The 24,691-nt window shown below is 52.8% G+C and overlaps 1 long non-coding RNA gene and 1 pseudogene across 1 annotated transcript in view; both read right to left on the bottom strand.

Annotated features, from left to right (window-relative positions):
• Positions 1–837: 837 nt before the first annotated feature.
• LOC102014862 lies at positions 838–1,305 on the bottom strand (annotated as a pseudogene).
• A 12,787-nt stretch (positions 1,306–14,092) lies between these two features.
• The window catches only part of LOC102017530, a 29,131-nt gene continuing 18,532 nt past the window's right edge, over positions 14,093–24,691 (bottom strand). The window contains exon 3 of the long non-coding RNA XR_262646.2: positions 14,093–15,339. This is a non-coding gene — a long non-coding RNA (uncharacterized LOC102017530). The remainder of the gene's footprint in view (positions 15,340–24,691) is intronic.

Raw genomic sequence — 24,691 nt, 5'->3', positions numbered from 1 at the left:
GCAAATTAAAACAGCACACTATCTTTTTCTACCTTCTAGTCTTCCTAGCTACAGAAGAACTATAAAAACCATTGTTGATGAAGATTTGGGGAAACGAGCACCCTCATACTATATAGACACAAGCTTTGTAAACTCTGCAGGGCATTTTGGAGACATGCATCTGTAGCTCTAAATGGGCATCCTCTGGCTCAGTCATTCAATTCTGGCGGCTGGTGAGGCGGGGGTCCGCTGTGCAACCCCACAGGACGTGAGAAGGACAAGTCACTGGGGACCGGGACCATGACCAGGGCCACAGATACGGAGTATGGAGGGGACCAGCAGCCCTGTGTCCAGGACTTGCTTCCAGACAGTGGTCTGCTGGAAGGCAGGGTGACAAGGATGCCGTAGAAATCGGTCAGAAGGGCTGGGGATTTAGCTCAGCGGCACAGCGCCTGCCTGGAAAGCGCAGCGTCGTGAGTTTGATTCCCAGTACCAGAAGAAAAAAAAAAAAAAGAGAAATCGGTAAGGAGAAGGCCATACATGTTGAGCTCTGGTGGTGCATGGGGTGGGTAGGGAAGCCTCGGCACAAGGGACTGCCCACCAAGCCCATCCACCCCTCTGTACAACCCCCAGGATGGTCGACACGCTCCTGTTTTTTTTTTTTTTAACAAAGAATCAACTTTATTTATTTATTTATTTTTTGTCTTTCTGAGACAGAGTCTCACTATGCAGGTCAGGCCTGCCTTGAGCTCACTTTGTAGCCCAGGCTGGTCTCGAACTCGCAAAGATCCTTCTGCCTCAGCCTCCCAAGTGCTGGGATTACAGGCGTGCGCCACCACGCCCGGCTAAGAATCAACTTTATTGGACATTGTTCCTTCCTTTTCTGCCCTTGCCGGTGACCTTGGCTGGTGTGACGACTATACAGAGGAGAGGTCTGGTTGATGCAGTACAGACCAACCATGGGGAAGATGAATTGGGTGGCTACACAGCCCCGGTGGATGAGGCCTGATGCAAAAAGAGCCGGCAGGAGGCACAGGAGAATCTCAGGGAAGATCTTTGCTTGGAATCCTTTGCCAAAGCCCAGGTTCTCCAGGTTATTGAAAGCCGTGAGAGAGAAGACCAAGAGGCCAGAGCCCAGCAGGCCGCCCTGGATGGTGAGCTACTCAGTACAGGCCAGCTGGTGGCTGGGCATCTACATCCCCGGGGAATGCAAGGTCGTGAGTTTGATTCCCGGTGCCGGAAAAAAAAAATACATTCCGGGGAAGAGCAGCAGGGACAGGAGGGAGGGCAGCGCCAGCGAGGTGTCAGTGCCCACCACCATCACGCCCCGCCAGTGGTTCCTGTCAGCGACTCTGGCCAAGAAGGGGAGCTGAACCCGGCGCGGGCTGCTGTGCGCCTGCGTCAGCGCCCAGCGCGGACAAGCTCGCTCCTGTTCTTCAGATGAGAAAACCGAGCCTCTGGGAGCTGATGTGATTCACGCAAGTCACACTGCGGTAAGGGGTGCAACTGGGACTTGAATACAAATCACTCATCGTCTCTAACATCTTTGCCAGGCTGGGGATTTAGCCCAGCGGCACAACGCCTGCCTGGCAAGTGCGAGGTCATGAGTTCGATTCCTGGTTCCGGGGAAAAAAAAACAACAAAAAAGAATAAATCTAACATCTTTGCCACCATGCCACCCTGGCCTCCTGCTGCTCCTTGGTGACCAAGACCAGCTGTGCAAATGCCTCCAGCAGACCTGGGGACACAGAAGGCTGGTGTCCCCTGGGACTCCAGCCATCAGTATTGGAGCTCGTTAAATTCAGTGTTCCCGGTTCACACACTGCCTCTGCGCCTGCGCTGTGTGCAGCCCCTCCCAAACCCCGCCTCACACGCCAGTAGACATCCACCCCACCGCCGCCCGCAACCCTCCTGTGGACGGATCCTTCAGATCGCCGGCCCTTGTGCCCTCCGCCACAACTAACACTGCAAGAGGCCACTGTAAGCGGTGAGCGATGCCTGATACACCTTCTAGCTGGGGTGGCCACCTGTCCCGTCCTAGCCGTGGAGAGAGGAAGTGATGTGACCAAGGTCGCCTAGCTAGTAGGTCTGCGTGAATCCAGAGAATGTTCCACCTTCACCAAACCTAACTTTATAGCCAGGTATGGAAGTGCTCACCTGTAATCCCAGCACCCTGAGAGGCTGAAGCAGAAGGATCCCAAGTTCAAGCCCAGCCCAAGCAAGATATTATTTCAAAATAATAAGCAAACAAACAAACAAACAAACAGCTAGCACTGAAGATGCAGCTCAATACAGAGGCCCTGCATTCAACTTCCAGTACCACAAAAATAAATCAATAAACATTTTAAAAATAAAAATAAAAGTACTGGGAATTTAACTCACTGTGAAGGTTCTGGGTTCGATGCCTAGTACCAAGAAAAGAAAAAGAAAAAAAGAAAATGAAAGACTTGTGATTTAAATATCAACTCCCTTGTGTAGTAGACTGGAAACACTATTTCCTCCTTTACAGATGATGGCTGGGCATAGTGGCATACTCCTGTAATCCCACTGCTTGGGAGGCTGAGGCAGGAGGATTGCTATGAGTTCAAGGTCAGCCTGGGCTACATAGTGAGTTCAAGACCAGCCTGAATGACATATTGAGGTCCTCTCAAAAAAAACAAAATGAAACAAAAACCCCAAACCAAAACAACAACAACAACAAAAAGCCAGATGAAGAAACAGGCTCAGAGGGGGAGAGGACAATTAGATAGTAGTTAAGAGGCTAGGGATAGAGCTCAGCAGTACAGCACCTGCTGGGTAAGCACAAGGTCCTGAGTTCGATCTCTAATACAAAAAAAAAAAAAAAAAAAAAAGAATGTTAGTTAAATAGTTGCTGGACTCTGAGTTCAAACCCCTGCTGTGGCACTTATGAGCTATGTGACCTTAGACAAATGCCTTTACCTCAGTAAGCCTCAGCCTCCCATCTGTAAAACAGATAACAGAACTCACCTCCACGATTAAATAACACAAAGGTGTCTCGGCATTACGTGACATAGCACAGGGAAAACAGTGCCAGGGAGAGTAGCTGCTCCTCTGCCAGGATGTGACACCTGCTTGAGCGACACTGCTGACCAGGACTCCCCTACCCCACAGCAGGTTTCATCCCCAGAGCTTTCTCTCCGGCTTACGGAGCTCTAAGATCCTGCACATCTCTGATTTTGGGGTGGAAAATCGAACCCAGGGAAGAGGGCAGCTGGCAGCCTGGGGCACGCCGTGCCCTGGAGCTGGGGAGGCATGGCCTGGGGCTCTCTGCCAGAAGCAGTGGTGCCATCGCCCAAGATGGCATCTGCTGCTTGCTGCCCTCACCTCGATGGCCGTGAGGACCACGCGCAGGATGGGGGCCAGGCTGAATGAGATGGGCAGAGCCCCAAGACCTCCCGACCCTGAACTGCAGCATCACAGCCCGCCGGTCGGCCTCCCAGCCCTCCTCGCAGGAGTGTGATCTACACCACAATAGACCAGAATGACTGCCAGGCACCTCCACTGTGGCTTCTCAAACCGCTGCACGCGTGTCCTCAAGCAGAGAGAGCATCACACAAGCTAGGGTAACAGAAAGGATTTTTTGGTGGTGGTACTGGGGATCAAACCCAAGAAAAGTTGCCCAGGCTTTGAACTTGTCATTATCCTGCCTCAGCCTCCCAGAATGGCGGGATTACAGGCATGTGCCATCATATCTGTCATGAGGTACATGAAATCGTCAACCGAACATGTGTCGGACCCAATCATTTTATTGAACATGTGAATTTGCCTTCATAAATTGCAGAGTGGCTGAAAGCATAAGGGCTTGAATGACCTGACTAGGCTCAAATTCCAAATCTGCCCTAGAAGCTGTGGGACTCAGATCCTCTCTGTGTCTACATGATGGGATAATTATAGCATCTGCCCCGTTGTATTGTTACAAGGGTTAAATGAGATGCTGTAGGTGGGGTAGTGTCAATCGCGCCTGCACACTGCAAAAGCTCAGCAAATTAGCTGCTATTAATATTGTATTGTAATTTTAAAATATAAAAATGTATGTCTGATGTCAAAAAAAGTCACATGAAACACACGTGTTTGTGCTTCTGAGCCACTAGGGAATTTTTTAGTAAAGCCAGAGAAGTTATGGATGCATGGATGAATGGACGGATTTTTTTTTTTTTTTTTTGAAACAACGTCTCAGTGTGTAGCCCAGGCTGGCCTCAAACTCACAGCGACCCTCCTGCCTCAGCATCCCAAGTGCTGGGATTACAGGCGTGCACCACAGGTGGATGGGTGGAATGAATGAATGAAATTCAAATTCACTTCAGGCTTGCAAGGGGTTCCATGACTGCCCCCGCTGTGCTCAGAGGCCCCACTGTCCGACACTATCCCCCCGGCGCCCCCCGCTTCTTCCTCCACTTTTCCCGCAAACACAGACTTACATCTTCCTACTCAACCAAGCCGTGCTACTTCCTCAGACAGCTGGGCTCCGGGCCTCTGCCTGCCTGCACCTTCTGCTAGGAAAGCCATCCTCAGCCCTTTTCTTCCATGCCTCTGCCCAGCGCTTTGGTGCCACACGGAAAGGCCACCTTCCCTCGCTCCCTCGAAGGCTAACGGGAGGCCCGGAGCACGCAGCACCGGCTCCAGACCAGCACCCGCAGCGGCTGCAAGCGCCCCCTACAGAACTTGGTGAAGACCTGCAATTGCAGGACGTCTGGATGTTGTCCCAGGACCCCCAGAGGTCCGGAGAGTCGGAACTACTTTCAAAGGGAAACGAAGACGTTATCGGTCTCTTTCACACGCATTCGCTCTCAGGCTCACAGAGTTTTCCAGAGCTACGCAGACACAATTGCGGCGCGGCTCAGAGGGCAGGCGGCATGTGTGCTGGTGTGCTCATGCTCTCATGAATTTTAACACTTGCTCCGGTTTTATTCATTTACTCATTCACTTTTTGGCACTGGGGATCAAACCCACAGATGCTCTACCCCTAGCTCCTTTTACTTTTTATTTTGAGTTAGGGTCTGGCGAGGCTGCCCAGAGCTGACCTTGCACTTGTGATCCCCCATCCCAGTCTCCCGAATAGCTGGGACCCCAGGCGTGGCCTATCACTCGCGGCTCCCATTCAGCTTCGAGGATGTGGTAAATATCGGGATATTTACGCACATAAACAGAAGGTCTTTTGGGTTCTCAATAATTCTTAAGAGTGTAAAGTTTTCCTGAGACCGAAATGTTTGAGAATTGCTGACCCAAAGAGAGGAATATGAGGGTCTTTTTAAGATTAAAAAAAGAAGAAAGAAAACATGGGGGGCCAGGGATGTACAGCACCTGCCTGGCAAGTGCAAGGCCCTGAGTTCGATTCCTGGTACCAAAGAAAGAAAGAAAGGAAGGGAGGAAGGAAGAATTGTAGCTTGCCCAGTGTCACCAGCTGACAAGATCTGTCTGACCATTAGTTTCTTTCCCACTACCCACTTTCTTTTTTTTTTGGTCTTTTTGGAGACAGTTTCAGTATGCAGTTCAGGCTGGCCTTGAACTCAACTTTGTAGCCCAAGCTGGCCTCGAACTAGCAAGGATCCTCCTGCCTCAGCCTCCCGAGTGCTGGGATTACAGGCGTGCACCACCACGCCCAGCTCTTGCCACTTCCTTTTCTTTTTCTGGCACCAGGAATCGAACTCATGACTTCACGCTTGCCTAGGCAGGCGCTGTGCCGCTGAGCTAAATCCCCAGCCCCGTGCTCTTGCCACTTTCTGAAGCAGTTCTGCATGTCGTGTTCTGGCTGCCTCAATGTCCTGAACTGATTCCATTTACCCTTCCTGGTCATTTTGACTTTGGGGAACAGCCGGAAGTTGCCCAGTGCCAGATCCGGTGAATAAGGTAGGTGAGGACACACTGCTGTATTTTTATGAGCCTCCTTTCCATTGGCTGGCACTGTACTTTTTCTCAAATCTCATAAAGACATTCTTGAAAGAGGACTTCCCGAACTGCTTCAGAGCAGCAAGCGTGACAGACAAGCGTTTGTGACACAAGGTGAGCTTCTCTTCCTTCCCTTCCTTTTTTTTTTTTGGAGACAGAGTCTCACTACATAGTTCAGGCTGGACTTTCACTCACTATGCAGCCCAGGCTGGTTTTGAACTCAGGCGATCCTCCTGCTTCAGCCTCCTGAGTGCTGGGATTATAAGCCTGCGCCACCACATCCAGCTTTTCTGTAGTAACTTTTGTAAACTTTCAACATTCATTGTAGATTCTCATCGCAGTGTGAACATTCTAGAAACTCCATGAGTGTCAGAGCACTGCGGAGGGTGCACTGTCATCTCCCCCAGTGGAGGACACCAGGGTTCTCTTGCTCTTTCTCTGCTGGCTGTGTTGGTCCCCCAGCTCAGGTGCTCTCTCCCCCGTTGTCACTGGCCTCTGGATTGGGAAGGTGGAAGGGGCTGTGTGGGGACTCTTTCTGTTATCACTGTCCAGGGGTGCTGAGGGTGGGGCGTGTGTGTGTGTGTGTGTGTGTGTGTGTGGCAGCAGCAGCTGGCAGACAGGGTAGGGTGATCTCAGGCTGGGCTCTCGCGCTCTAGGTGTCCTGGGAGCCCCAGGGAAGGGGGGTCCCCTGGGAGGGAGAAGGTGGCCAGAGAGAGACCTTGTCATTCTCACGGCAGCTGGGGAGGAGGGTGCACCTGCCCGGCGTCTCCCGCCCCAGCCTCCTGCCTCCCTGTCCCCTTGGGCTGGCCGCAGTGCCAGGCTCCAGGACGGAAGTCAGAGATCCGGACTCCTGACTGTGGGACGGACAGCAGAGCCCTCGCCAGCCTCCGGGGCCGGCCAAGGCCTGCGGCAGGCATGTCCCCCACAGCCGCACTGCTGTCCAGGGTCCTCAGCTGCAGGAAGCTGGGGACACGAGGAGGCTGAGCAGGGAGCTGCTGCCCCGGGGAAATCAAGGAGGAAGGGAAGCTGGGGCGCCTCCTGGTTCCCCAGCGCTGGGAAGAGGGAACCTCAGGGCCCGCAGCTGACTGACAGGCTGTACCCTGCTCCGGACATCTCCAGGAGGCGCCACCCCACGGCGACCACATGTGGGCTGCTGACCCCTGCCTCTGTCCCTGCCAGCCCCGCTTGGGGCCCTTGCCTTCCTCCCTACTCACAACCTGGCCTCCCAGCCCTGGCCCCAGCCCCGCCTCCCTCCCTCCATTCTCTCCTCCAACAAGTACAGGCTTTGTGCTGAGCTCTCGGACACAGCAGGGGTCAAGAGAGTCATCTGTCCCTTGCGGTCTGGAGGAGGGGACAGAAAGATGGACATTAAGTGGACACAATACAAGCTGGTCCGACGAAACTCCCACTCTCCCCTTCGAGGGCGACTGTCACTCAGAACCGCACAGGGCAGAGCTCAAGAGAATAGAACGTTCAGGGCCGGCGGTCCCTCTGCGATCCGCCCCTGCAGGCCTGGTTTGACCCTCATTCTGGCACCAAGCTGCCACCAGCTGGGCCAGACACAAGTGTTTACTGAGTAAACACACGTATTTAACCACTGACACCTAGGATGTGCACTTGGCACCTGAAACCTGTAAGTGTGTAGCACGGAACTCTGACCTCATTTAGCAATCCAGGAGGGTTTCCCAGGGGAGGTGACTTTTCAGCTGAGTTGGGAAGGATGACTAGGAGTTGACTCACACTTCTCATGTGGGACACGAAGCTTTCAGGCCCCTCACCAGTCCCAGCTCGCTCAGTCACAGTCAGACAACTCGTGTCACAAGGTTGTCCCAAAGATGACACACCAAATGACACTCTCAGACACCCTCACTCCCTACCACTCATATATACGCACTCACACGGATACACAGGGCCCCCTCCTCCGCTGGCCTGATGTCTGTGCGTGGGCTCCTTGCTCTGAGTCCCCACTTTCCACCAGTCTTTTTCTCCAGGAGCCGGTGACCCCTGGAAGTCAAGACCCACCCCAGAGATGCCCTGGCTGGGTCAGGCACTGCACTTCCTGCCTAAATCGGTCCGGGAGGGGTCTGGCCTGTAGACCCTCGGGGTCCTCTGGGTGTGGACGCTCTGCGTCTAAGTCTACCCTGGGAGAGGTGGGGGGCGACAGCGCCTGCCTGCGAGCCTGTGTGGCGGCGAGGAGAGGACGGAGCGTCATCCTTTGGCCAGCAGGTGGCGCCAGCGAAGCGCCAGTGAGCGGCTGCGGGCCCAGGCCCGGCTGCCGGCGTCTCCTTGAGCCCGGTCGTCCCGTGGAGGAGGCAAGGCTCTGCCTAGAACGTTGCTCGAGAGCGCGGACTGCACAACACACAGACCTGGACCGCGCCCTGATTCGGCCCTGAGCGGCTTACTCTCTCTGATCCTCAGTTTCCCCATCTGTAAGATGAGGATGGCGTCCCTTCTTTGGGGCTTGTGGCTGGAGGACGCAGAGGCGTTGTGATTGGAGCCTGTGACGCCCGTCGGTGCTGGGAGCACCCAGGCCGCGCCTGAGGGCAGCCCACACTCCAGACCCACGATTACAGCGGCAGGCCCTTGGGTGTGCCCCTGGGCCCCCGGCCTCTGCCTGCAGTGTTCTCCCCTCCCTGAGTCATGACTTCCTAGGCAATTAAAGGCTTCTTGTGGTCCACTCGCTGCTGAGTTTTTAAAATAGGATCAGGGTGCAGTGGGGCAGACCTGTTATCCCAGCACTCTGGGAGGCTGAGGCAGGAGGATCACGAGTTTGAGCTGAGTCTGGGCAACTTAGCGACTTAGCAAGACCCTGTCTCAAAATAAAAATAGAAAAGGACTGGGAATGTAGCTCAGGGCACAGGCTCTGGGTTCAACGTCCAGTACCACAAAAACACATTAACAGGGTATCGTTTGTAAATCATAAGATTCACCACTCATTTTAAGTGTACGTACGGTTCAGTGATTTTCAGAGAGTTTATCAAGCTGTGCTCAAGATTTGATTTTCAAAATCCCATATTTCAAATTCCGTATGTCCCGCTCATCCTACCCCATGAGTTTAGCTGCCAGGTGGACGCTGCTGCCTGGCTACGGGCGCTGCCCTGCCTGGCCCCGCCCTCCCCATCCCCCTTCCTTCCCTTCAATTCCAGGCGCCCCAGGCCCCTTTAGGCTCCTGCAGGGCAGCAACCCCATTTTTTTCCCCCCATCTTTTCCTTTATCCTCGCAGTCCTTTTGCAGGACCTGACCCACAGTAGGTGCTCAGTAAAGGTTTGCTGGATGAATGAATGAATGAAACAGCGCTGTCCTGTTACTGGGGTTTGATCGCGTACACCTCGCATCTCCTCTGGTTTTTCTCTGCGCTGGTCTGCTCTCAAAAAAGGCCACGCGGTTCATCTCCCCGTCCCGAGAGCGTGTTCCACCCTGCTGCCCTGAGGTCCAGATCCAGAGTGGACACAAGCAGCCCTGTGACCGGTCCCAGCCCAGGGACCCTGGCCGGCCGGTTCTGCCCCCGCTCCTCCAGGCCGTAGCCGCCCAAGTCCCGAGAGCAGCTGGCCACAGTCAAAAGGCAGGTCTGGGGCCGGCCTAGCTGGGGCTCACATTCGCCGTGGGTGACCGCAGCGCGGGACCGGAGGGGTGGACGCGAGCCTCGGAGAAGACGCTGAGCCGACCGCACTCGGGTTCACTCATTCTGCGCAGCGTTTGCGGCTGGGGTTCAGCAGGGCAGACTGTCTTTCCCCGCTCTCTCCACTAGGGGCGTGCGACCCACTTCCCGGAGCCCAGGGAGAAGGGCTCCACGCGGGCCGTCCCAGGTCTCTCAAGTCGGGCGGCACCAGACCTTGCTTGTCCCGAGCTTACCCACCAGGACCCTTCTTGGCACCTCCCCGAGGGCCAGAGCAACACCAAGTCTTACCCTCTACCTCCCAAACGGCTCTCAGATGGCCCGCTTCCTTCCTACCGCCTTACAGCAGCTGCCACTGTGCCTCCCCAGGGCCCTGTCCAGCAGGAAAGCTGTGCTCATCGCCCCTCGCCTGCAGCCCTCACTGGCTCCCAACTGTAGTCCACTTCCCCCTGTGGGCTCCATCCCCTCCTCAGCTATACAATGTACCCGCTTCCTCTGCACCCAGCTTCCAGCCACACTGGGCTCGGGAGCACCCTGCCCTTCTCACCGCAGGGCCTTTGCACATGGTGTTTTGCCGCCTGGACTGTTTTCCCAACCTATCACTCCTCACTGAACTCCGTCAGATCCCGACCTCAGAGGTGCCCCCCGACTGGCACTAAATCAAGATCCCCCTGTGATAGGTCTCAGCGCTCAGCACTTCCTCTTCTTAACCTTACCACACTTTCTAATTATATGTCTGAGTGGCTATTTGATGAATATCGGCTTCCCCACTTCCTTTGAAAGCTTCCTGAGAGCAGAGGCCAGGATGTCTTGTTCCTTATCTCCCTAGTGGCCTGACATATACCAGTGGAAAACACCTGTAATTCCCTTTCTTTTTTTTTCTTTTTTCTTTTTTCTTTTTTTTTTTAAGATAGAGTCTGGTTATGTAGTTCACGCTGACTTCAAATCCACCGTGATCCTCCTGACTCCGCCTCCCAAGTGCTGGGATCACAGGTGTGCACCACCATGCTCAATTCTGCTGGCTGCAGTTTAAGTTTTCCCCCTCATAATATATTACAAATAGTTTTCCCGGTTTCCCTAAATATCCGTCCACATCATGGTTGATGACCCCTTAGATCTGTTATACAGATCTATCATACTTTCACATCCAGCCCTGTGTGGTTGGATATTGGTGTTATTTCCTATTAGCCTTTAGGTGACAATCTCCTGAGGGTAAGTTCGTAGGCTGGGGATTCGAAGGAGCTAGGTATGGTGTCACACACCCGTAGTCCCAGCTGCTCAAAGATGAGGCAGGAGGATTGAAAGTTTTAGTTTGGCCTTGGCAGCTTAGTGAGACTGTCTCAAAATAAATATATAAAAAGGGCTGGGAATGTAACTAACTCAGAGCTCTCTGGGGTCAGTCCTCAGTAACCCCCAAAAAGGTGGGGGTGAGAGCCTGGGGATATAAGTTAGCGTGCACGCAGGCGGTCCTGAGTTGTTCTTAGCAAGGTGCAGCGCGCGCGCACACACACACACACACACACACACACACATGCACGCGCACGCAGAATCAAAGACGTGGCTTCTACAAAGCTCACACCATCCACACATCCACTGATAATACATGAGACTGTAGTTCCCCACATCCTCACCAATATTTTTAATGTTAGGGGCAACTGTATTTTGAGATTATATATTTTCATCTTTGCCTCTCATTAGAGAGGATTTCATTAGAATAGCTTTTTTTTTTTTGTCTTTTTGAAACAAGGTCTCGCTTTACAGTTCAGGCTGGCCTTGAGCTCATTTTGTAGCCAAGGCTGGTCTCGAACTCAAAATGATCCTCCTGCCTCAGCCTCCTGAGGGCTAGGATTACAGGCGTGCGCAGAATTGCTCTATTTTAAATCTGGGGGAGGGTGCAGCTCAGGAGTAAGTTGTGTGCCTAGCATGTGCAAGGCCCTGGGTTGCATCCCCAGGACTAAAATAAAATAAATAAACTCCAGCCCCTCCCATAGGAATTGGCACCTGATAGGTGCTCAGCAGGGGGAGGTTGTGGCTGCCCCACCTGGCAGCTGGAGCCCAAGGGAAGGAGCCCGGGCTCGGGGAAAGTCATCCTCCTCCAGCGTTAAGTTTCAAGTTGGTGCAGAATAGAATAGGCCATAAAATATTTGTCAAATGAGTAAATCCTTGAAAATCCTTTAGGAGAAAGCCACAGTGGTACCGAAAAACACCTTCTCACTTATTCAGATGCTTTTATTCATGCAGCATACGGATCCCGGACCCTGCTATGTAGAGCAGGGTGGGGGGAGTTTCTGCCCTTATGGCGTTAACATCCTCACAGCAGAGGCTGGGGATATAGCTCAGCGGCACAGTGCCTGCCTGGCAAGTGCAAGGTCATGAGTTCGATTCCCGGTACTGGAAAAAACAAAAAACAAAACAAAAAAATACAGCAGACACATGACAAACAGAAGAGTCAGAAAATGCATAGGTGTCCACACAGTGTGGAGGGACCGTGAGGAAAAATAAAACAGAGGGGACCGGAAGTCGGCAGAGGTAAGGGAAGAGGGGGCTATTTTGTAGGGTGGCCAGGGAGACTCTAAGGATGAGCAGAAGCGAGCTGTGTGGGGCTAAGGGGGATGGCTCCTTGGCAGACACTCCCTGAGCTTGTGTGATGCTCTGGGTTCCAGCACCAGCATTGCAAAGTAAAAAGAAGATATAAGTGGGGTGTGGTGGTGCATACCTGTAATCCCAGTACTCAGGAGGCTGAGGCAGGAGGATCACTGCAGGTTTGAGGGCAGCCTGGGCTACAAAGTGAGACCCTGTCTCAAAAAACAAAACAAAAAAAGAAAAAGAGAAAGAAAAGAAAAGATGTGAAAAAAAAAAGAAAAGAAAAGAAAGAAAGAAAAGATGTGAGCTCCTGGATAGCTACATGGGTAAGAGCAAAGCACTCTGGGTAGAAGGAAGAGCAAGTGCAAAGACCCTTCCAGTAATTGGGGCAAAGGTCCAAGAGCAGAAGTAGAAAAGAGAAAGGGAAAAGAGGAATTGGGATAGTCCATCCAAGAAGCTCTTGGGGAAGCTTTACCTGAAAGGTGAGCAGAGAAAACAGACTCTGAGACTGATACAGGAAAATAAAAACTCCAACCTGAACGACATCTGGGACGAGTTCGTGTTCTCTAAAATCGAAGAATGAATTTTAGGAACGACAGAGGTTAAGAGCGGAATATATTTATTGAGGGAAAGAAAAGAAAGCTTCTGTCCAAGAGAGACAGAAGAGGGCCTGAGTTGGTTGCTGAGGACCTTGCCCTTCCCAGGGACTTTATAGAGCAAAATCACAAGGTGTGGCGGGTCCACAATAGGGGAAAAATAAAAAATTTCAAGGTGGGCATGAGGTGGGACAAAACTATGGTCAGCCAATAAGATTGCAAGTATAATTGTTCAGGTAAAACTGAGTAAACTGGGATCAAATGGGGAAGCGAGTCACATAACAAGCGGGTATAAATACAGAACAGGGGCTTTTCCTGTAAGGAGTCGGACTAGTGACCCTTCCTGGCTTTTTAACAGTGATTGCTACCTATTCAGAATATCAATCCCTGATGTTCACACCTAGGGAGGTGTGTGGGTGCATTTGTTTAGTCCTTTGTCTTGAGCTCTGGCCCACAACAAATATATCTCCATTTGCAAGGTATCTTGTCTTTCACGTTGGCTCCTTCCAGGGCCTGGCCCTGTCTGACTGCCTATAATATTTCTATCTAACTCAGCTGCCTATGACAAGACCATCCCAGCTACTTGGGAGGCCGAGGTAGGAAGATGACAAGTTCAAGGCCAACCTGGGAAACTGTCTCAAAAGAATAAAAAGGGCTGGGGAGTGTAGTTCCGTGGCAAAGTACTTGCCTTAGTACTTAGCATGAGGGAGGCCCTGAGTTCAAATCTCTAGTCCCAAAAAGAGAAGAAAAGGAAAAAGTGACGGTGTGTGCATAAGATTGTGAGGATGGGATCCGCTGGGCCAGGCAGACACCTGGTGTCACAGGAGAGCCCCCGGGAGCTGCTGGACAGTGTCCTGGGGGGGGGCAGCAGGCCCAGGACAGCGCCCATGTGGGCGGAGGGTGAGGTCTCAGGAGCACACAGTGGGCATCTGCTTAACCAGCCATCAGGCACCAAGGCAAGGGGGAGCCTGGGGAAGCTTCCTGCCCAGGGGCTTCTGTTTCCCCAAGGAAACAGGAGGCAAGGTCACCCATTAGTGACAGCAAGCACAGAACTTGCTCCCTCCGGGGATGTTTCTGATGGCCGTGGCTTCCTCTAACCGCCAGATGAAAGGCTGTCTTGTCTCCAGGGTAACATGGCGTGAAAAACCTTTGAGCACTCAGAGCCACACGCCGCTGAGTGTGCAGGAATTCGGAATCTGAGGGGTCCTCGACAGGGCACACGCCCTCAGGGCTGGGTGCTGGCGGGCGGACGGACACCCATGTAACTCTGCAGCACTGACTCACGTACATTGTGTTTTCTGTCCCCTTTATCCATGTGTTCAAATCAGTGTCAGTTACCAGTGCAGTGGCACACGCCTGCAATCTTAGCTACTCAGGAGGCTGAAGCAGGACAATTCTTTGAGCCTAGGAGTTCAAGACAAGCCTGGGCAGCACAGTGAGACCTAGTCTTGAAACAAAACAAAACAAGAGTGCACCAGTTACATGCACAGTGATGAGGAGTTTTCACCGAAAAGATACCAGCTGGCTTCGGTCTCCTGACTCCAGGCAGTTTCCTCCCCACCGTGACCGTTTCCCACCCCTCATTGGCAGGAAGAGTGCAACCCAGGCAGAAGGGAGGAAAGCAGGCCCAGCCTATAGATCCTAGAGCCTCAGACCTTTCTCTTTTTTATCTTGAGGCAAGGTCTCACTAAGTTGCTCAGGCTGGCCTCTAACTTGTGACCCTCCTGCCTCAGCCTGCCTAGCAGCCCAGATTGTAGGCATGCGACACTGCACCCTCGCCCAGCTAGCTACTGACCCCTCCCTGCTGCCAAGCTGTGTCTCCTTCCAGTCCCTCAGCCACGCGGAGGTGGTCACTCTCAGGATGTTCATTTTACAGGCTTGGAAACGTCAAAGAGCAGGTGAAGCACGACCCAAGAGGCCCTCCTGCCACCCCCTGTCAAAACCTTGAGGGGCGATCGCATTTTGGGTCACTCACTCTCAGCTGCAAGGCAGAAGGGGGCGTCCCTTGAAACCCAAAAGCAGTATATTTAAGACCAATAAAGGGAAGTTTTGCTTCACGGAGTGGAGGCACTGGCTAAAAATACTAGTGGCTTCAAGAAGAACTTAGGTTAATTCATAGAGAGTTGGTCTTCACATGGCGGTCAGACAGAAGTCAGTTACAACGCTGCTGCCCCAAACCGCCCGCTGAACTTGCATCCACTCCACACCTCAGCCCAGGACGGCTGAGGAGACAACGCCGCCCCCCTGCTCCCTCCCCGCGTTTGCTCCTGCAGTCCCTGGACACCAAGCTGGGCCTCTGGCCAAGCCCTTTCTTCTGCTGGGCCCCATCCCCCCTGCTCAGCCCAGATGTCACCTCCTGCAGGCGCTTTCCCTGCACGACCACTCAGTGAGTCCGGGCTGGTCTCTGCCCTGGCACTTCGTGCTTTTCTTCCTTGTCACAGCCAGTCCTTTACTTCTCTGCCTGCTTCCCGCTGTCTCCTTCCGCGGGGCACTGCACTCCTCGAGGTGGTGTCCTGCGCGTCTCACCCACGCGGGCCTCAGTGGTGTGTGGTGGGCACGGTGCCGGGCACATCGTGGGTGTCTGCTCAGCACGAAAGGGCTGGATACTGGCCTTGGCTCTTTGATGCGGTGGGCCTCATGCGGTCCTCCCCATCAGTCCTGCAGGGAGACAGGGCTAATGCTGCCCTCACTCTATAGATAAGGCGAGCCAGGACCTGCACGCTCACCCGAGCCTCTCTGCCCGCTCGCCAGGGTCCCTGAGAAGCCCAGCCTTGAGCCTGGTGCGTGGACGTGCGTGGCGGCATGCTCTGCAGACCGAGGCTTGAGGCTCGAGAGTTTCAGCCAGCCAAGCCCGGGCAATTTAGGGACTTAGCGACACTCTGTCTCCAAAGAAAATCAAAAAATAGAAGGCTGGGGAGGTAGCTTGGTGTGAAAGCCAAGAAAGAAAGAAAGAAAGAAAGTGGACATTTGAAGGATGAGCAAAAGAATGAGAGCAGAGGGATTGGAACAAAAGGTCTTAGAATCAGGTAGGTGTGCGTTTGGGCCGGTTCTGTTCCCTATGAGCTTGGTTCTCAGATGCTAAAAAACAAAAATAAAACTCTCCCCTAAGGATGGTTCAAACCAATAAGGCAAAACTAAAGGACCTAATAAAAAATAGAGGCTGGGCATGGTGGTGCACACCTGTAACCCCAGCACTCGGGAGGCTGAGGCAGGAGGATCACTGCCTGACCTTCAAAGTGAGTTCAAGGCCAGCCTGAACTATATAGCAAAACCCTGTCTTTAAAAGGCAACAATAGAGCCGGGCATAGCGGCACATGCCTGTGATCCCAGCACTCGGGAGGCTGAGGCAGGAGGATTGTTGTGAGTACGAGGCCAGCCTGGGCTACAAAGTAAGCTCAAGGCCAGCCTGAACTGCATAGCGAGACCTGATCTCAAAAAAAAAAAAAAAAGACAACAACAGGGCTGAGGATATAGCCTGGCAAGCACAAGGTCCTGAGTTCAATTCCCTGTACCAAAAAATACAACAACAACAACAACAACAACAATAATAATAATAAAAATAGGAGTGAGGTGGTGCACACTTATAAAATCCCACCTTCTCAGGAGGCCAAGGAGGATGGCAAGATCCAGCCTAGACTGGGCATTTTAGGCAGACGCTGTCTCGAAATAAAAATAAATAAATAAATAAATAAATAAAAAGGCCTGGAGATGTAGCTCAGTGGTAGAAAGTTTGCTTAGTATGTGCGAGGCCTGGTTCAAGTCAAAAAGCAAAACAACATGTTGTATAGGATCCATCCCGATAGGGGGAAATTTTTTTCCAAAGCAAGGGAATAGTGATCATCAGATTCAGGGCTATGTTCGTTCCTGGAGGAAGGTGGGGTGTGACTGGGGAGGCCCACACAGAGTTGAGATGGTGCAGGTGAGGGTTTCATTCCTCAACTGGGAATTTCCTAATCCCTACATTAATCTTCACAAACCAAATATTCGTCACAATTTTTTGCATTCATCAAACATTAAACATTAAAAAGGATTTGAGCTGGTTGTAGTGGTACATGCCTGTAATCCCAACACTCTGGAGGCTGAGGCAGGAGGATCACTGGGAGTTTGAGGCCAGCATGGGCTAAATAGTTAAAGACTATCCTGAATTACAAAGAGAGACCTGTCTCAAAAAAAAAAAAAACGCTGAGGATATAGCTCAGAAGCACAAGTGCCTGCCTGGCAAATGCAAGATTCTGAGTTCAATTCCTGGTACAAAAAAAAAAAAAGTTTTGAAAGTGTGTATTTCCCAAGGTGGTTGTAAAAATCAAAATCAAATGGGAATGCAGATATTAATTCAGTCATTCAACAAACATCTACCACATGCCAGGCATCCTCTTAGACACCAAAGAAGGCACTTAAAAAAGGAGACTCTGACCCAGCTAGAAGGAGGAGGCTCAATATCGAACAGTTAGGGGCTCTGGCTTTGGAGCCAGAGAGCTTCATATAAATCCAAACTCTGCTTCTCACTGGCAGGGTGACCTCAGGCCGTTTACCTAACCACCTCTCCCTTGGTTTCATCATCTGAGAGGAGGTGAAGCCTTGGAAATGCTCGGAGCTGAGATAAAAGACAAAAGACACATAGCTCATGTGGTCCTGGAGTTGGAGGGGATCCTGTCCCTCTGCCCTAAGAGCATCCAACGGGAGGACATGGAGTTCCAGTGGATGCAGCAGGCCCTGAAGAATCACTGCTGGCTGGAAGTAAGACGAGGTCAGGGTTTGTGTCTCAGGAAGATTTCCCTAACCAGAGAGGGGCAGGATGGACAGAGCCAGGAAGACCATGTAAGGACCTGTTAAGAGATCCTGGTGACCTGGCACGGGGTATACCTCCCTGGGGATGCTGAGGTAGGAAGGATCAACAGGGTTACTGGGGATCTTACTGAGACCCTCTCTCAAAATTAAAAAAAAGTAGAGGGGGCTGGGGATTTAGCTCAGCGGCACAGCACCTGCCTGGCAAGTGCAAGGTCATGAGTTCGATTCCCAGTACCAGAAAAAAACCAAAAACCAAAAATCAAAAAAAATTAAAAAATAAAAATAAAAAAACTAGAGAAAAGACTGAGGGTGTAGCTCACTGTGAAAGCCTTGAGTTCAATCCCCAGGAATGAAAAAATAAAATATAAAGTAACAATCCTAGTGAGAGATTTACAGTTCTAAACTAGGAGGCAACAGTGCTGAAATTCCCAGCTCAGGTGGGAGCTGCTAACTGCGGGAGAGGAGCTTGGAAAGCAGGGGCGGAGCCTCCCTGCAGCTGCGGGTGGTGTGGTGTGAAAGGAGCTCTGGAGAAGCTGACTCCCTAGGGCCTTTCTCGGGCACGGAGTGCATGGGCCACTCTGCAGCCCCGGGCCCTTCCCTTGCCTCTTCTGGGCAAACTCGGGCTGAGATTATCCCTGCTGCAGCTCCTCGGACTCCAACCACTGCCATCACCACCCACGCCCACAGCCTTCTCTCTTGGGCTCCTGCAGGCCTGAGAGGTCCGGGCCGTTTTCATCCCTATTTTACAGACAAGCAAACTGAGGCTGTGGGGTTATTTGGCCAAGCCTGGGGATGGGTTCCACCCTGAAGTTCTGGGTCACAGTCTGGAAAAACACCTACATGACCTGAACCTACAGCTGACCTGGGGCTCTCAGACACCACGCTGCATGCAAATCTCCGGGGATCCAGATGGATGTGGAGGCTGCGGTGGGGGAGCGCAAATGGCAGAAATCGTAACCCTGCGCTTGGAGATCAGTATTGTTAAGCAGCACCTGGGTGGCTCCCGTGCAGGTGACCCAGGCCACCCTTCAGGTGACCTGAACCCGGCCATGAGCGCGTGGGGGCAAATGGCATTTCGTGCTCTGAGTGGTCTGGACCCCGACGCTACTGGTTTCTGGCGATCGGTTAAGGTTCTGGCTGCAGCTGGGAGCGGACTGGGGCTGGGGAGGCACAGGGTGGTAATAAAAACAACAGGAAACTCGGCTTTTATTAGCCCAGGGTATCGCAGCTGCAGGTGAGTAATCTGATCTCTGCGGCGTCCTGTTTTCTCCGCTGCCTGGCGGTTCCTCGACACCCACTCACCTGCCACCAGCCACGGGAGAGAGGGCGGCGGGAGGGAGGATGGGCGTGGGGACCCGCCCGCCCGGGTCCCTCGCCCACGCCCACGCCGCACACCCGTCCCCGAGCACCTGTGGCGCTGGCTGCGGGGAGCTGGTCCTCGTCATCCCTGCAGCTCACGGCAGGCGGGAGGTGACACAGACGCCCACTCGGGCCCTGCGCCCCATGCCCCCCACATTCTAAGCCACGACGCGGATCAGAAGGGCTGGTGCCATGCCCTCCCTCTTCCCCTGGCTTCTGAGCCTCAGTTGCCGCCTCTAAAATAGGAGAACTGGCCCCGCCCCTGGGGGGGTCAGGTGAGAGGCAGGAAGACGCTAAAGGTAGACCGTAAAGTGCTGTACCAGTATCGGAGGCGGCGGTGGAACATGGCCTGCAGAGACAAGCCTCCTACCTGCCCTGTGCCTCGGTTTCCTCGTTTAGGAAATGAGAAGAGTAACCCTCCTGATAAGTAGATAATACTCAGGAATTGGCTGGACCCTGTTGCCAGGAAAAGCAGTGCAGTGGCTGCCACAGAGGTTATTGCTGCTGTGGCCACTGGCCCAATCCAGCAGCAGCATGTCCTCTCCCTCCGATGGCCTTCCTGGTTCTCAGCTCACCTCGGGGAAAGGGAGAGATTGTACTGGAACCAGCTCTGGGCCACGTTTTTCTTTTTTGTTTTTGGTTTTTCTCCTGTATGGGGAACCAAACTCACGACCTTGCGCTTGCCAGGCAGGTGCTTTTGCCGCTGAGCTAAATCCCCAGCCCCTGGGCCACGTTTTTCATCTGTGAAATGGGGTTGGCAGTGCACAGAGGTGTAAAGACCAAAGGAGGAAATAAACCCAGAACCACTCTGTAAACTGTAAAATGCTGTCCATGTGCAAGGAACTGTACTGATTTCTTCCAGATGCCTATTTATTTATGTATTTTGATACTGAGGATTAAATGAAAGGCCTTCACACTAAACTACATCCCCAGCCGCACCCCCCCACACACAGATTTTATTTTGAAACAGGCTCTTGCTAAGTCACTATGTTGCCCAGGCTGGGTTCCAACTTGTGATCTTCCTGCCTCAGCCTCCTATAGCACCGGGGTTACAGCCATGCACAACCATACCCGGCTTTCCAGGTCCTTTTTTTTTTTTTTTTTTTTTTTTGTCCTAAGGGACCAAGCATTAGTCGAAACCCAAACTGGATTTAGCTGGTGAGCTTCCCAGATCCCTCTGAGAAAGGCCACTTGGCACTCACAGTCACTCATGGAGGTCACTCCTGGGGGCAGCACTGGCCTGTGAGGGGGCAGGAGATCAGGCAGGGTTGCACCCTCAGAGGCCGTGGTCCCTCGGGTCTTGAGAGTACAAAGGACGGAAAAAGAGACTGGGATGGCGTGGGGCGAGGCCCTGGGGAGGAGCACCCCTGGAGGAGACGGCTGGGGTGGAGCTCCGGGAGCATGTAGGTGGTTCCAGGAGGGAGAGGGACGAGGCCGGGACGAGCAAGGACAGATCTCAGCGGGAAAGACCAGGGACAAGAAGGTGGCTGGTGTGTTCAGGGGAAGGGCACCAAGTGTGACTGAGACACAAGGTGGGGAGAGGAAACGGTTCCGGACACAGCGGCATCGGGAAGGCCCAGGGCCACCTGGGGGAAGCAAGCGCAGGCGGCCCTGGGTTGATGGGCAGCGGGCAGGGCTGGCAGCAGGGGTCTGGCAGATGGGGTCGGAGAGACGGCCTCAGTGATGCACGGGGCCAGGGAAAGGGGAAGAGGAGGAAGGGGAGGACAGAGACGGTGCTGCAGTCAATGAAAGGAGACCCGAATCAAGGCAATGGTGATGGACGGCAGAAGGGGACCAACGGGGCGAGAACCTTCTGGAACAGAGCAGCGCTACTTACAGGAAAACAGTGTTAGGGGGAGAAGAGAAAGAAAGGTGACTGGATTTTCTCTCTCTGGGGCCTGAGGGAGATGGTGACAGGATCATCTGTAATGGGGACCCCAGGAAGGAGGCAGAGAGAAGGACCCATTTCTTTAAAAGCTGTCAGCATTAGACACCTCATTGAGGGAGTAGATAACACCCGAGATCCTCCAGGAGAGGAGAGAGGGAGAAAGAGAGAATGTTAGGCTCTCGCAGGAGTCTTTCAGTTATCTAAGGGACAGAAATTCATTTCAAACTGGATGAACGGGACCGGGAAGATAGCTCAGTGGCACAAACACCTGCCTGGCAAGGGCAAGGTCCTGAGTTCGATTGCCCGGTACAAAAAAAAAAACAAAAAAAAACTGGATGAAGGAAAACAAGGTGAACAATTTGGTGGCATCTTTATCTTAGAGTTTCAAGGGTGAGTCAAACCTCAGGCATGCCTAGATCCACAGTTTCCAGCAATGTCATTAGGTTATCTCCTCCACCCATCAGTCCGTTCTGATTGTCCCTGGCGTGAAGGGTGGGCTGTGCAGCTGGGGGTGTAGTTCGGTGGCAGAGCATCTGCCTAGTGTGCAACACCTTGGGTTCAGCCCCTAGTATGAGAAGTAGAGGAAGGAGGAGGAGGTGCGGACGGAGGAAGAGAAGAAGGAGAGGAAGACAACAGAAGGGGAGGCAAATAATAATAATGGGCCTTGTCTCCCATGTGCCCTCTCCTGTCTCAGCAAAGATGCCCACACCTCCACATTCCCAGCTCAGACTTGGGAAAGAGTCAGTTTTCTCAACTAGTTCGCGTAAGTCCTAAGGAAGAGTCTGATTGGCTCAGCTTGTGACACAGGCCCAGGCTCAGACCAATCATCGTGTTAAGGAAAATGAGGCATTGTGATTGGACTACTTGCCCTTCCCTGTGGTGGAGCTCATGCCAACCTCCATGAAGAGAAACGAGAGGGCTGAGAAAGCCATCCAGGCAGAGAAGAGGAAATGCAGGTTGGGGCACAGAACCTGGGGTCATGGCTTTCTAAGGGCTGGAGAGAACTTAGAAGGAGACTGAGAAGTGTTAGAGGGGTTCTAGGGAAACGAGTTCTCAAGGGAAGAGATGTTCTACAAGGAGGGAATGGTCAAAGGCAGATTCTGGGAGGGGACACCAGCTGTCACTGTCCAGGGCTCTGACCACGCACCCTCACCTCTCTGGAAAGGATGTGGGACCTGATTCCACCACCACAGATTCTGCCACCTCCCCCGCCCCCGCCCATTTGCTTATCCGGGAGAGGAGCACAAGGGCCAAACACCCAGCCCACAGGGTGACTTTGGGGCATGAGTGAGAGGAGCCTAGGAACGCCACCTCAGTGCCCAGCACGTAGTTAATGCTCAACGAAGCAGAACCATGTATAGTGCTGGCCAAAGAGATAGTGGTAGTGGTGGGGTTGTCATGGCACCCAGAAGCTGCTGTCCTGACAGGGCAGAGAGGGTAACCCATAAATTTAGTATCACAGAAGCACCATCCACCCATCCATCCATCCAACCACCCATAAATACACCCATAAATACACCCATCCATCCATCCAACCATCCATCCAACCACCCATAAATACACCCATAAATACACCCATCCATCCATCCATCCATCCATCCATCCATCCATCCATCCACTCAACAATCTTTAACAAGTACCTATCCCAGACAGAGCAGATGTTAAGAGGATCAGAACACAGGAGTCTGAGGTCATGTGAGGTGCTAACCTGATGGCTGGTGGTTGCAAGTGTCATAGGGACCTGGCTGTGCCTGCTAACAAGGCCACATTTGAGATGGTTCGAAGGACACTGATGTTTCATGCCTGCTCACAATGGGTCAGGTGCCAGGTGTCCTGGGCATTTCCGCACGTTGTAGGGACTGTTGTCCCCATGACATCAAAGAGGGGGTGGGCTCAGAGAGGGTAGGCCGCTTGCTCAGGGTCACCATCCTTATAAGTGAGGTCACCAGACCTGGCCCACGGGCACCAGCCCATTGGGTGGGTTTGCCAGGTGTGCAAGAGAAAAGAAACAGCGTATCGGGCAGAGGGATGAACAGTGTGAGCCAGTCAGCTGCGACAGGGCAGGGTGCCAGGATGCCCACAGGGGAAGCCGCAGCTGTGGGAGGGGACAGGGATGGTAGGACAAGGGCAAGGTGGGAACCATGACCTCCAGCAGGTCCCTTGCTTCCTGGATCCACAGAAGGATGGAAAATGAAGGTAAGGATCGTCTTCATCCCCACTTTCCAGATGAGTAAACAGATCAGATTGGAACCCACAAGCTGAGCCCCAACCCTGGTTCTGCAGGAGTGACAAGCAGTGAGAGCTCCCTGCACACCTTCCCATCTGTCTCAAGAGTTGGGTCCCTGAAGAGCACCCCAAGAAAAGGGGGAGCCCTTCCAGGGCCCCAGAGATCCTCCTGTGCTCCTATCCAGAAATCTAGTCTCTTTTTTTCTTTTTTTTTGAGACAGGGTCTCGCTATGCAGTTCAGGCTGGCCGTGAGCTCACTTTGTAGCCCAGGCTGGTCTCGAACTTGCAACGATCCTCCTGCCTCAGCCTCCCGAGGGCTGGGATTACAGGTGTGCGCCACCACACCCGGCTGAGAAACCTAGTCTCTTGAGGACCTTCGGCCATGCAGCTTGTGAATGGAGAAACAGCTTAGGGAGTGGACAGTGTCTTACCCAAGGTCACAACAGAGCTGGTCCACCTAGAACATAGGCCACCTGACATTTTCTCCTGATCTTTCTCCATCCCAAACATCCACTTCTCACAAGGGACGAATCCTCTTGCTCCCGGGGAAGAAATGACTGTCAGCCCTGAGCATCTAAGACGAGCCAGACTTCATCCCTGATTCTCCAAGCCACCCTCTGCAGCGTTACCCATGCAGCCCTAAGATCTAGAAACAGGCAACACATCTATATGGTTTACTCATAGCACACTTAGGAGCATGCACAATAGTCATTGGTGTCCCGAGACTTTAGCACCACCTTTTAAATGATGCAGCCCGTATTTTACAGATGAGAAAACAGATTCGTGTATGTGAAAGACGGGTCAGGGGCTCACAGCGAGAAAGCAGCAGGAGGAGGATTAGTACAGGCATCTGTGACTCCAACGCAGGGGTGTCTCGTCCTCACCTCAGGCTGCCATCAGGGAAGAGATGAGAGACCTCCATGGGGAGGCAAGGCCAGTACCAGAAGGTAGTGAGCCCCAAAGGAGCAAAGTGACAGTTATTGTCTCGACTAAAAAGTCCCTGAAGTTAGGTTGCTAGAATTCAAATCCTGGTCTGCCACTTAGCTCTGGGCCCTCAGGCAAGTAACTGGTCCTCCTGGAGCATCAGCTTCCTCATCTGTAGAACAGAAATCACAACACGGGGCTGGGGATTTAGCTTAGCGGCACAGTGCCTGCCTGGTAAGCGCAAGGTAGTGAGTTCGATTCCCGGTACCAGAAAAAAAAAACCAAACAAACAAAAAAGAAATCACAACACAGGCCTGCCTTGCTGGGTGGTTAGAGGACTGAAAAATGCGGGTGAGTCACGTGGTACAGTGGAGGCAGCCAGGGCAACTCACACTTTCAGCACCACTGAGGCATTGTTCGTTCATTCACTGCAGGAGCGCGGTGCGTGCATGCGTGTGCGCGGGCGCATGCGCGTATTTGTGCACATGTGCGCGCGTGTGTGCGGTATTTGCAGTGGCTGCCTTCTGTATGCATCCATACTGTTTTGGACACCTGGGGTCCTCCTGGCCTCTGGCCCTGGCCAGCAAGGTGCTCTAGAGGTTAGAGAAAAATTCCGGGTGCGATTCATGAAGTCTGAGCCTTGAGTCCTTTATGTGTAGCCTGGTACCTCATGCTGAATTCATCATTGTGAATTATTTTATTTTTATTTATATTTTTTTGGCCCTGGGGGTTGAACCCAGGACTTTTGCACTGACCTACATCAAGCTCATTAAATGGTTCCTGCTGGGCTCAAATTTGAGATCCTCCTGCCTCACCGGGCTGGGA

Source organism: Chinchilla lanigera, unplaced genomic scaffold (genome assembly GCF_000276665.1).
Source record: "Chinchilla lanigera isolate Chin_1 unplaced genomic scaffold, ChiLan1.0 scaffold00051, whole genome shotgun sequence".
NCBI classification, from domain to species: Eukaryota; Metazoa; Chordata; class Mammalia; order Rodentia; family Chinchillidae; genus Chinchilla; species Chinchilla lanigera.
The sequence above is the reverse complement of the archived record's forward strand: the minus strand, read 5'-3'. Positions and strand labels throughout refer to the sequence as shown.